Here is a 13,020-nt window from a genome sequence, read left to right as displayed (position 1 = left end):
CATATTAGTTTTGTGTCACCCTATTTGATGAGGACCAATCGTCTATTGACATCACAGTACAGTGTAACATCCCCCATCCCCCACACATAGTGTATAGTGTAGTAAACCCCCCATAAGGCCCCTTTCACACATAAGTTTTTTGTCGTCAGTCACAATCTGTTGGCTCGACGGATCCGTCGCAAATTGTGAAAAACTGATGCGACGGATTTTTTTTTTTGGACAGATCTGACTAGCGGATCCGGCTAAATAAATCAGAGTATGCTCAGTTAAAAAAATGGAATCCGTCGCCGGATCCGTCACTGTCCGTTTTTTCGACGTACACAAAAAACATTACTTTGTCCGTTGTCTTCAGCCGCCGCACAAACAATTTTCAATGGATCCGGCGAACGACGGATGAAACGTGAGGCCATCCGTCGCTAATACAAGTCTATGAGAAAAAAAACAGACCCGGCGGCATTAGGCGCCGGATCCGTTTTTTTTCAAAATTCGACAGATTGCAACTGATGGCAAAAAACTGATGTGTGAATGAGGCCTAACATTCATGGCCCACCGGCCTCTGCCCATACGCCAGTCAGGGCAGAAATACCCTGATGGCGGCCCTGCCCTTCCAGATGATACACTTTAGATTTACATATTAGTTTTGTGTCACCGTTTGACAGAACAGTACAGTGTAACATCCCCCACACCTAGTGTATAGTGTAGTAAGCACGAAGCTGAAGTTGGTTTCTTATTCGTCAGTTTCTTATTCGGAGCTGAAGTTGGTTTCTTATTCGTCAGTTTCTTATACGGCATTTTTTTCATTTCTGTTTTTTATAGGGTTAACAACAAAAAATGATCATCACAATAATAAAAGACAATGCAGCGAGGAGCCCTGATGTGAATACACTTAAAAACGGCTACAAAAACAATAAAACTGGCACAAAAATGGGCATCAAAGTGGGCACCAAAGAGCGCTGAAGAAAGGGTTAAATGCCTTTGGGCCACTGATCTAACACTGCAGACATATAGAACAGGGCGCCCCACATCCAAACCAGTTATTTCCAGCCTGGCCCAAATGGGTTCTGGGCATCAAAACTGGCATCAAAGTGGGCAGACAGTCAATTTTGGACATATGAATAAGTAACTGATGTTTTTAAGGGGTTAAATGCCTTTGGGCCACTGATACGACACTTAAAATATACAGACAGTGATGCCCTGCATCAAATCCACGTCCCTCCAGCCTGGCCCAAATGGGTTCTGGGCACCAGAACTGGCATTAAAGTGGGCAAACAGCCCATTTCCAGAGATTTGAATAAGTAACTGATGTTTTTAAGGGGTTAAATGCCTTTGGGCCACTGATACGACACTTAAAATATACAGACAGTGATGCCCTGCATCAAATCCACGTCCCTCCAGCCTGGCCCAAATGGGTTCTGGGCACCAGAACTGGCATTAAAGTGGGCAAACAGCCCATTTCCAGAGATTTGAATAAGTAACTGATGTTTTTAAGGGGTTAAATGCCTTTGGGCCACTGATACGACACTTAAAATACACAGACAGTGATGCCCTGCATCAAACCCAGGTCCCTTCAACCTGGCCCAAATGGGTTCTGGGCACCAGAACTGGCATCAAAGTGGGCAAACAGCCCATTTTCACATATTTGAATAAGTAACTGATGTTTTTAAGGGGTTAAATGCCTTTGGGCCACTGATCTGATGCACAAAATACACAGACAGTGATGCCCTGCATCAAATCCACGTCCCTCCAGCCTGGCCCAAATGGGTTCTTGGCACCAGAACTGGCATCAAAGTGGGCAAACATCCCATTTTCTTAGATTTGAATAAGTAACTGATGTTTTTAAGGGGTTAAATGCCTTTGGGCCACTGATCTGACACTTAAAATATACAGACAGTGATGCCCTGCATCAAATCCACGTCCCTCCAGCCTGGCCCAAATGGGTTCTGGGCACCAGAACTGGCATCAAAGTGGGCAAACTGCCCATTTCCACAGATTTGAATAAGTAACTGATGTTTTTAAGGGGTTAAATGCCTTTGGGCCACTGATCTGACACTTAAAATATACAGACAGTGATGCCCTGCATCAAAACCAGGTCCCTCCAGCCTGGCCCAAATGGGTTCTGGGCACCAGAACTGGCATCAAAGTGGGCAAACAGCCCATATCCACAGATTTGAATAAGTAACTGATGTTTTTAAGGGGTTAAATGCCTTTGGGCCACTGATCTGATGCACAAAATACACAGACAGTGATGCCCTGCATCAAACCCAGGTCCCTTCAGCCTGGCCCAAATGGGGTCTGGCCACCAGAACTGGCATCAAAGTGGGCAAACAGCCCATTTTCACATATTTGAATAAGTAACTGATGTTTTTAAGGGGTTAAATGCCTTTGGGCCACTGATACGACACTTAAAATACATAGACAGTGATGCCCTGCATCAAAACCAGGTCCCTTCAGCCTGGCCCAAATGGGTTCTGGGCACCAGAACTGGCATCAAAGTGGGCAAACAGCCCATTTCCACAGATTTGAATAAGTAACTGATGTTTTTAAGGGGTTAAATGCCTTTGGGCCACTGATACAACACTTAAAATTCACAGACAGTGATGCCCTGCATCAAACCCAGGTCCCTTCAGCCTGGCCCAAATGGGTTCTGGCCACCAGAACTGGCATCAAAGTGGGCAAACAGCCCATTTTCACATATTTGAATAAGTAACTGATGTTTTTAAGGGGTTAAATGCCTTTGGGCCACTGATACAACACTTAAAATTCACAGACAGTGATGCCCTGCATCAAACCCAGGTCCCTTCAGCCTGGCCCAAATGGGTTCTGGGCACCAGAACTGGCATTAAAGTGGGCAAATAGCCCATTTTCTTAGATTTGAATAAGTAACTGATGTTTTTAAGGGGTTAAATGCCTTTGGGCCACTGATCTGACACTTAAAATATACAGATAGTGATGCCCTGCATCAAATCCACGTCCCTCCAGCCTGGCCCAAATGGGTTCTGGGCATCAGAACTGGCATTAAAGTGGGCAAACAGCCCATTTTCTCAGATTTGAATAAGTAACTGATGTTTTTAAGGGGTTAAATGCATTTGGGCCACTGATCTGACACTTAAAATACACACAGAGCGATGCCCTGCAAACAACCCAGGTCCCTCCAGCCCGGCCCAAATGGGTTCTGGGCACCAGAACTGGCATCAAAGTGGGCAAACAGCCCATTTTCTTAGATTTGAATAAGTAACTGATGTTTTTAAGGGGTTAAATGCCTTTGGGCCACTGATCTGACACTTAAAATATACAGATAATGATGCCCTGCATCAAATCCACGTCCCTCCAGCCTGGCCCAAATGGGTTCTGGGCACCAGAACTGGCATCAAAGTGGGCAAACAGCCCATTTTCTTAGATTTGAATAAGTAACTGATGTTTTAAGGGCTTAAATGCCTTTGGGCCACTGATCTGACACTTAAAATATACAGATTGTGATGCCCTGCATCAAATCCACGTCCCTCCAGCCTGGCCCAAATGGGTTCTGGGCACCAGAACTGGCATCAAAGTGGGAAAACAGCCCATTTTCTCAGATTTGAATAAGTAACTGATGTTTTTAAGGGGTTAAATGCCTTTGGGCCACTGGTCTGATACTTAAAATATACAGATAGTGATGCCCTGCATCAAATCCACGTCCCTCCAGCCTGGCCCAAATGGGTTCTGGGCACCAGAACTGGCATTAAAGTGGGCAAACAGCCCATTTTCTCAGATTTGAATAAGTAACTGATGTTTTTAAGGGGTTAAATGCCTTTGGGCCACTGATACAACACTTAAAATTCACAGACAGTGATGCCCTGCATCAAACCCAGGTCCCTTCAGCCTGGCCCAAATGGGTTCTGGGCACCAGAACTGGCATCAAAGTGGGCAAACAGCCCATTTTCACATATTTCAATAAGTAACTGATGTTTTTAAGGGGTTAAATGCCTTTGGGCCACTGATACGACACTTAAAATATACAGATAGTGATGCCCTGCATCAAATCCACGTCCCTCCAGCCTGGCCCAAATGGGTTCTGGGCACCAGAACTGGCATCAAAGTGGGCAAACAGCCCATTTCCACAGATTTGAATAAGTAACTGATGTTTTTAAGGGGTTAAATGCCTTTGGGCCACTGATACAACACTTAAAATTCACAGACAGTGATGCCCTGCATCAAACCCAGGTCCCTTCAGCCTGGCCCAAATGGGTTCTGGCCACCAGAACTGGCATCAAAGTGGGCAAACAGCCCATTTTCACATATTTGAATAAGTAACTGATGTTTTTAAGGGGTTAAATGCCTTTGGGCCACTGATACAACACTTAAAATTCACAGACAGTGATGCCCTGCATCAAACCCAGGTCCCTTCAGCCTGGCCCAAATGGGTTCTGGGCACCAGAACTGGCATCAAAGTGGGCAAACAGCCCATTTTCACATATTTGAATAAGTAACTGATGTTTTTAAGGGGTTAAATGCCTTTGGGCCACTGATACAACATTTAAAATTCACAGACAGTGATGCCCTGCATCAAACCCAGGTCCCTTCAGCCTGGCCCAAATGGGTTCTGGGCACCAGAACTGGCATTAAAGTGGGCAAATAGCCCATTTTCTTAGATTTGAATAAGTAACTGATGTTTTTAAGGGGTTAAATGCCTTTGGGCCACTGATCTGACACTTAAAATATACAGATAGTGATGCCCTGCATCAAATCCACGTCCCTCCAGCCTGGCCCAAATGGGTTCTGGGCATCAGAACTGGCATTAAAGTGGGCAAACAGCCCATTTTCTCAGATTTGAATAAGTAACTGATGTTTTTAAGGGGTTAAATGCATTTGGGCCACTGATCTGACACTTAAAATACACACAGAGCGATGCCCTGCAAACAACCCAGGTCCCTCCAGCCCGGCCCAAATGGGTTCTGGGCACCAGAACTGGCATCAAAGTGGGCAAACAGCCCATTTTCTTAGATTTGAATAAGTAACTGATGTTTTTAAGGGGTTAAATGCCTTTGGGCCACTGATCTGACACTTAAAATATACAGATAATGATGCCCTGCATCAAATCCACGTCCCTCCAGCCTGGCCCAAATGGGTTCTGGGCACCAGAACTGGCATCAAAGTGGGCAAACAGCCCATTTTCTTAGATTTGAATAAGTAACTGATGTTTTTAAGGGCTTAAATGCCTTTGGGCCACTGATCTGACACTTAAAATATACAGATTGTGATGCCCTGCATCAAATCCACGTCCCTCCAGCCTGGCCCAAATGGGTTCTGGGCACCAGAACTGGCATCAAAGTGGGAAAACAGCCCATTTTCTCAGATTTGAATAAGTAACTGATGTTTTTAAGGGGTTAAATGCCTTTGGGCCACTGGTCTGATACTTAAAATATACAGATAGTGATGCCCTGCATCAAATCCACGTCCCTCCAGCCTGGCCCAAATGGGTTCTGGGCACCAGAACTGGCATTAAAGTGGGCAAACAGCCCATTTTCTCAGATTTGAATAAGTAACTGATGTTTTTAAGGGGTTAAATGCCTTTGGGCCACTGATACAACACTTAAAATTCACAGACAGTGATGCCCTGCATCAAACCCAGGTCCCTTCAGCCTGGCCCAAATGGGTTCTGGGCACCAGAACTGGCATCAAAGTGGGCAAACAGCCCATTTTCACATATTTCAATAAGTAACTGATGTTTTTAAGGGGTTAAATGCCTTTGGGCCACTGATACGACACTTAAAATATACAGATAGTGATGCCCTGCATCAAATCCACGTCCCTCCAGCCTGGCCCAAATGGGTTCTGGGCACCAGAACTGGCATCAAAGTGGGCAAACAGCCCATTTCCACAGATTTGAATAAGTAACTGATGTTTTTAAAGGGTTAAATGCCTTTGGGCCACTGATACAACACTTAAAATTCACAGACAGTGATGCCCTGCATCAAACCCAGGTCCCTTCAGCCTGGCCCAAATGGGTTCTGGCCACCAGAACTGGCATCAAAGTGGGCAAACAGCCCATTTTCACATATTTGAATAAGTAACTGATGTTTTTAAGGGGTTAAATGCCTTTGGGCCACTGATACAACACTTAAAATTCACAGACAGTGATGCCCTGCATCAAACCCAGGTCCCTTCAGCCTGGCCCAAATGGGTTCTGGGCACCAGAACTGGCATCAAAGTGGGCAAACAGCCCATTTTCACATATTTGAATAAGTAACTGATGTTTTTAAGGGGTTAAATGCCTTTGGGCCACTGATACAACACTTAAAATTCACAGACAGTGATGCCCTGCATCAAACCCAGGTCCCTTCAGCCTGGCCCAAATGGGTTCTGGGCACCAGAACTGGCATTAAAGTGGGCAAATAGCCCATTTTCTTAGATTTGAATAAGTAACTGATGTTTTTAAGGGGTTAAATGCCTTTGGGCCACTGATCTGACACTTAAAATATACAGATAGTGATGCCCTGCATCAAATCCATGTCCCTCCAGCCTGGCCCAAATGGGTTCTGGGCATCAGAACTGGCATTAAAGTGGGCAAACAGCCCATTTTCTCAGATTTGAATAAGTAACTGATGTTTTTAAGGGGTTAAATGCATTTGGGCCACTGATCTGACACTTAAAATACACACAGAGCGATGCCCTGCATCAAACCCAGGTCCCTCCAGCCCAGCCCAAATGGGTTCTGGGCACCAGAACTGGCATCAAAGTGGGCAAACAGCCCATTTTCTTAGATTTGAATAAGTAACTGATGTTTTTAAGGGGTTAAATGCCTTTGGGCCACTGATCTGACACTTAAAATATACAGATAATGATGCCCTGCATCAAATCCACGTCCCTCCAGCCTGGCCCAAATGGGTTCTGGGCACCAGAACTGGCATCAAAGTGGGAAAACAGCCCATTTTCTCAGATTTGAATAAGTAACTGATGTTTTTAAGGGGTTAAATGCCTTTGGGCCACTGATACAACACTTAAAATTCACAGACAGTGATGCCCTGCATCAAACCCAGGTCCCTTCAGCCTGGCCCAAATGGGTTCTGGGCACCAGAACTGGCATCAAAGTGGGCAAACAGCCCATTTTCACATATTTGAATAAGTAACTGATGTTTTTAAGGGGTTAAATGCCTTTGGGCCACTGATACAACACTTAAAATTCACAGACAGTGATGCCCTGCATCAAACCCAGGTCCCTTCAGCCTGGCCCAAATGGGTTCTGGGCACCAGAACTGGCATCAAAGTGGGCAAACAGCCCATTTTCACATATTTGAATAAGTAACTGATGTTTTTAAGGGGTTAAATGCCTTTGGGCCACTGATACAACACTTAAAATTCACAGACAGTGATGCCCTGCATCAAACCCAGGTCCCTTCAGCCTGGCCCAAATGGGTTCTGGGCACCAGAACTGGCATTAAAGTGGGCAAATAGCCCATTTTCTTAGATTTGAATAAGTAACTGATGTTTTTAAGGGGTTAAATGCCTTTGGGCCACTGATCTGACACTTAAAATATACAGATAGTGATGCCCTGCATCAAATCCATGTCCCTCCAGCCTGGCCCAAATGGGTTCTGGGCATCAGAACTGGCATTAAAGTGGGCAAACAGCCCATTTTCTCAGATTTGAATAAGTAACTGATGTTTTTAAGGGGTTAAATGCATTTGGGCCACTGATCTGACACTTAAAATACACACAGAGCGATGCCCTGCATCAAACCCAGGTCCCTCCAGCCCAGCCCAAATGGGTTCTGGGCACCAGAACTGGCATCAAAGTGGGCAAACAGCCCATTTTCTTAGATTTGAATAAGTAACTGATGTTTTTAAGGGGTTAAATGCCTTTGGGCCACTGATCTGACACTTAAAATATACAGATAATGATGCCCTGCATCAAATCCACGTCCCTCCAGCCTGGCCCAAATGGGTTCTGGGCACCAGAACTGGCATCAAAGTGGGCAAACAGCCCATTTTCTTAGATTTGAATAAGTAACTGATGTTTTAAGGGCTTAAATGCCTTTGGGCCACTGATCTGACACTTAAAATATACAGATTGTGATGCCCTGCATCAAATCCACGTCCCTCCAGCCTGGCCCAAATGGGTTCTGGGCACCAGAACTGGCATCAAAGTGGGAAAACAGCCCATTTTCTCAGATTTGAATAAGTAACTGATGTTTTTAAGGGGTTAAATGCCTTTGGGCCACTGGTCTGATACTTAAAATATACAGATAGTGATGCCCTGCATCAAATCCACGTCCCTCCAGCCTGGCCCAAATGGGTTCTGGGCACCAGAACTGGCATCAAAGTGGGCAAACTGCCCATTTCCACAGATTTGAATAAGTAACTGATGTTTTTAAGGGGTTAAATGCCTTTGGGCCACTGATCTGACACTTAAAATATACAGACAGTGATGCCCTGCATCAAAACCAGGTCCCTCCAGCCTGGCCCAAATGGGTTCTGGGCACCAGAACTGGCATCAAAGTGGGCAAACAGCCCATATCCACAGATTTGAATAAGTAACTGATGTTTTTAAGGGGTTAAATGCCTTTGGGCCACTGATCTGATGCACAAAATACACAGACAGTGATGCCCTGCATCAAACCCAGGTCCCTTCAGCCTGGCCCAAATGGGGTCTGGCCACCAGAACTGGCATCAAAGTGGGCAAACAGCCCATTTTCACATATTTGAATAAGTAACTGATGTTTTTAAGGGGTTAAATGCCTTTGGGCCACTGATACAACACTTAAAATTCACAGACAGTGATGCCCTGCATCAAACCCAGGTCCCTTCAGCCTGGCCCAAATGGGTTCTGGGCACCAGAACTGGCATCAAAGTGGGCAAACAGCCCATTTTCACATATTTGAATAAGTAACTGATGTTTTTAAGGGGTTAAATGCCTTTGGGCCACTGATACAACACTTAAAATTCACAGACAGTGATGCCCTGCATCAAACCCAGGTCCCTTCAGCCTGGCCCAAATGGGTTCTGGGCACCAGAACTGGCATTAAAGTGGGCAAATAGCCCATTTTCTTAGATTTGAATAAGTAACTGATGTTTTTAAGGGGTTAAATGCCTTTGGGCCACTGATCTGACACTTAAAATATACAGATAGTGATGCCCTGCATCAAATCCACGTCCCTCCAGCCTGGCCCAAATGGGTTCTGGGCATCAGAACTGGCATTAAAGTGGGCAAACAGCCAATTTTCACATATTTGAATAAGTAACTGATGTTTTTAAGGGGTTAAATGCATTTGGGCCACTGATCTGACACTTAAAATACACACAGAGCGATGCCCTGCAAACAACCCAGGTCCCTCCAGCCCGGCCCAAATGGGTTCTGGGCACCAGAACTGGCATCAAAGTGGGCAAACAGCCCATTTTCTTAGATTTGAATAAGTAACTGATGTTTTTAAGGGCTTAAATGCCTTTGGGCCACTGATCTGACACTTAAAATATACAGATAATGATGCCCTGCATCAAATCCACGTCCCTCCAGCCTGGCCCAAATGGGTTCTGGGCACCAGAACTGGCATCAAAGTGGGCAAACAGCCCATTTTCTTAGATTTGAATAAGTAACTGATGTTTTTAAGGGCTTAAATGCCTTTGGGCCACTGATCTGACACTTAAAATATACAGATTGTGATGCCCTGCATCAAATCCACGTCCCTCCAGCCTGGCCCAAATGGGTTCTGGGCACCAGAACTGGCATCAAAGTGGGCAAACAGCCCATTTTCTCAGATTTGAATAAGTAACTGATGTTTTTAAGGGGTTAAATGCCTTTGGGCCACTGATACGACACTTAAAATATACAGATAGTGATGCCCTGCATCAAATCCACGTCCCTCCAGCCTGGCCCAAATGGGTTCTGGGCACCAGAACTGGCATCAAAGTGGGCAAACAGCCCATTTTCACATATTTCAATAAGTAACTGATGTTTTTAAGAGGTTAAATGCCTTTGGGCCACTGATACGACACTTAAAATACATAGACAGTGATGCCCTGCATCAAACCCAGGTCCCTTCAGCCTGGCCCAAATGGGTTCTGGGCACCTGAACTGGCATCAAAGTGGGCAAACAGCCCATTTTCACAGATTTGAATAAGTAACTGATGTTTTTAAGGAGTTAAATGCCTTTGGGCCACTGATACAACACTTAAAATACATAGACAGTGATGCCCTGCATCAAACCCAGGTCCCTTCAGCCTGGCCCAAATGGGTTCTGGGCACCAGAACTGGCATCAAAGTGGGCAAACAGCCCATTTTCACAGATTTGAATAAGTAACTGATGTTTTTAAGGGGTTAAATGCCTTTGGGCCACTGATACAACACTTAAAATTCACAGACAGTAATGCCCTGCATCAAACCCAGGTCCCTTCAGCCTGGCCCAAATGGGTTCTGGGCACCAGAACTGGCATCAAAGTGGGCAAACAGCCCATTTTCACAGATTTGAATAAGTAACTGATGTTTTTAAGGGGTTAAATGCCTTTGGGTCACTGATACGACACTTAAAATACATAGACAGTGATGCCCTGCATCAAACCCAGGTCCCTTCAGCCTGGCCCAAATGGGTTCTGGGCACCAGAACTGGCATCAAAGTGGGCAAACAGCCCATTTTCACAGATTTCAATAAGTAACTGATGTTTTTAAGGGGTTAAATGCCTTTGGGTCACTGATACAACACTTAAAATACATAGACAGTGATGCCCTGCATCAAACCCAGGTCCCTTCAGCCTGGCCCAAATGGGTTCTGGGCACCAGAACTGGCATCAAAGTGGGCAAACAGCCCATTTTCACAGATTTGAATAAGTAACTGATGTTTTTAAGGGGTTAAATGCCTTTGGGCCACTGATACAACACTTAAAATACATAGACAGTGATGCCCTGCATCAAACCCAGGTCCCTTCAGCCTGGCCCAAATGGGTTCTGGGCACCAGAACTGGCATCAAAGTGGGCAAACAGCCCATTTTCACAGATTTGAATAAGTAACTGATGTTTTTAAGGGGTTAAATGCCTTTGGGCCACTGATACGACACTTAAAATACATAGACAGTGATGCCCTGCATCAAAACCAGGTCCCTTCAGCCTGGCCCAAATGGGTTCTGGGCACCAGAACTGGCATCAAAGTGGGCAAACAGCCCATTTCCACAGATTTGAATTAGTAACTGATGTTTTTAAGGGGTTAAATGCCTTTGGGCCACTGATACAACACTTAAAATTCACAGACAGTGATGCCCTGCATCAAACCCAGGTCCCTTCAGCCTGGCCCAAATGGGTTCTGGGCACCAGAACTGGCATCAAAGTGGGCAAACAGCCCATTTTCACAGATTTGAATAAGTAACTGATGTTTTTAAGGGGTTAAATGCCTTTGGGCCACTGATACAACACTTAAAATTCACAGACAGTGATGCCCTGCATCAAACCCAGGTCCCTTCAGCCTGGCCCAAATGGGTTCTGGGCACCAGAACTGGCATCAAAGTGGGCAAACAGCCCATTTTCACAGATTTGAATAAGTAACTGATGTTTTTAAGGGGTTAAATGCCTTTGGGCCACTGATACAACACTTAAAATACATAGACAGTGATGCCCTGCATCAAACCCAGGTCCCTTCAGCCTGGCCCAAATGGGTTCTGGGCACCAGAACTGGCATCAAAGTGGGCAAACAGCCCATTTTCACAGATTTGAATAAGTAACTGATGTTTTTAAGGGGTTAAATGCCTTTGGGCCACTGATACGACACTTAAAATACATAGACAGTGATGCCCTGCATCAAAACCAGGTCCCTTCAGCCTGGCCCAAATGGGTTCTGGGCACCAGAACTGGCATCAAAGTGGGCAAACAGCCCATTTCCACAGATTTGAATTAGTAACTGATGTTTTTAAGGGGTTAAATGCCTTTGGGCCACTGATACAACACTTAAAATTCACAGACAGTGATGCCCTGCATCAAACCCAGGTCCCTTCAGCCTGGCCCAAATGGGTTCTGGGCACCAGAACTGGCATCAAAGTGGGCAAACAGCCCATTTTCACAGATTTGAATAAGTAACTGATGTTTTTAAGGGGTTAAATGCCTTTGGGCCACTGATACAACACTTAAAATTCACAGACAGTGATGCCCTGCATCAAACCCAGGTCCCTTCAGCCTGGCCCAAATGGGTTCTGGGCACCAGAACTGGCATCAAAGTGGGCAAACAGCCCATTTTCTTAGATTTGAATAAGTAACTGATGTTTTTAAATGTCACTGTGAGACGGTACCCTTAGAAGGAGACCCAGCCAACATGATTTCTGTTTCTTATACTGCAAACATTGTTTTTAGATGTTTTTAATTTGTTTTTTTTTGTTTGTTTGTTTGTTCTTGCACACCCAAATAAAATTGACTTTTTAAGATATTATCTATAGATTTGTTGGTCCCTACTTTATGACATGTCTCTTCTATATTCTTTTGAAAGTAGACCCAACCAGGAGCATACACATTTACAACAATTAGTGGCAGACACCAACAAAGTGGCATCAATTGCAGTAAAGTATAATTAGTATAGCGGGGACCGACACCTCTTACACTACAGCCAACACAGCAGATTGAGACTGTAATGGGAAAGGTGGTGGAATCACTGTTCCATTTCCCTCTGAAAGCCTGGAAGGGGTGTAACTAGGTGGCCTACCAAATCCCTACTCGGACAAGTGGCAGCAGGGGAAAACTGTGACCCAAGGAGGTACAAAGAGGTGGCACCAGGTGCTACTCCATAGCTGACCTACAGAATGTGGCAGCTGACCCCCTAGAGCGGTTAAGTTGATAAGGCCCAATGAATTGATGAAAAATGCAGTCAGGCACTGTAGGGACTCTGGAACCACGGGTGCAGATGTGACTGGCTGAGGAACAGAAAAGTACTGGCAGGTGCGCTCTGGACCGGGAGTTAGGACAGATGAGTGCTGGCAGGTGCGATCTGGCTCAGCTGATGGACAGAAGAGCGCAGACAGGTATGAGCAGTTGGGCACAGGCAGGTAATAGCAGATGGGTACAGGGTAGACAAGC

Source organism: Ranitomeya imitator, chromosome 2 (genome assembly GCF_032444005.1).
Source record: "Ranitomeya imitator isolate aRanImi1 chromosome 2, aRanImi1.pri, whole genome shotgun sequence".
In the NCBI taxonomy this organism is placed as follows: Eukaryota; Metazoa; Chordata; class Amphibia; order Anura; family Dendrobatidae; genus Ranitomeya; species Ranitomeya imitator.
Note: the sequence above shows the minus strand (reverse complement) of the source record.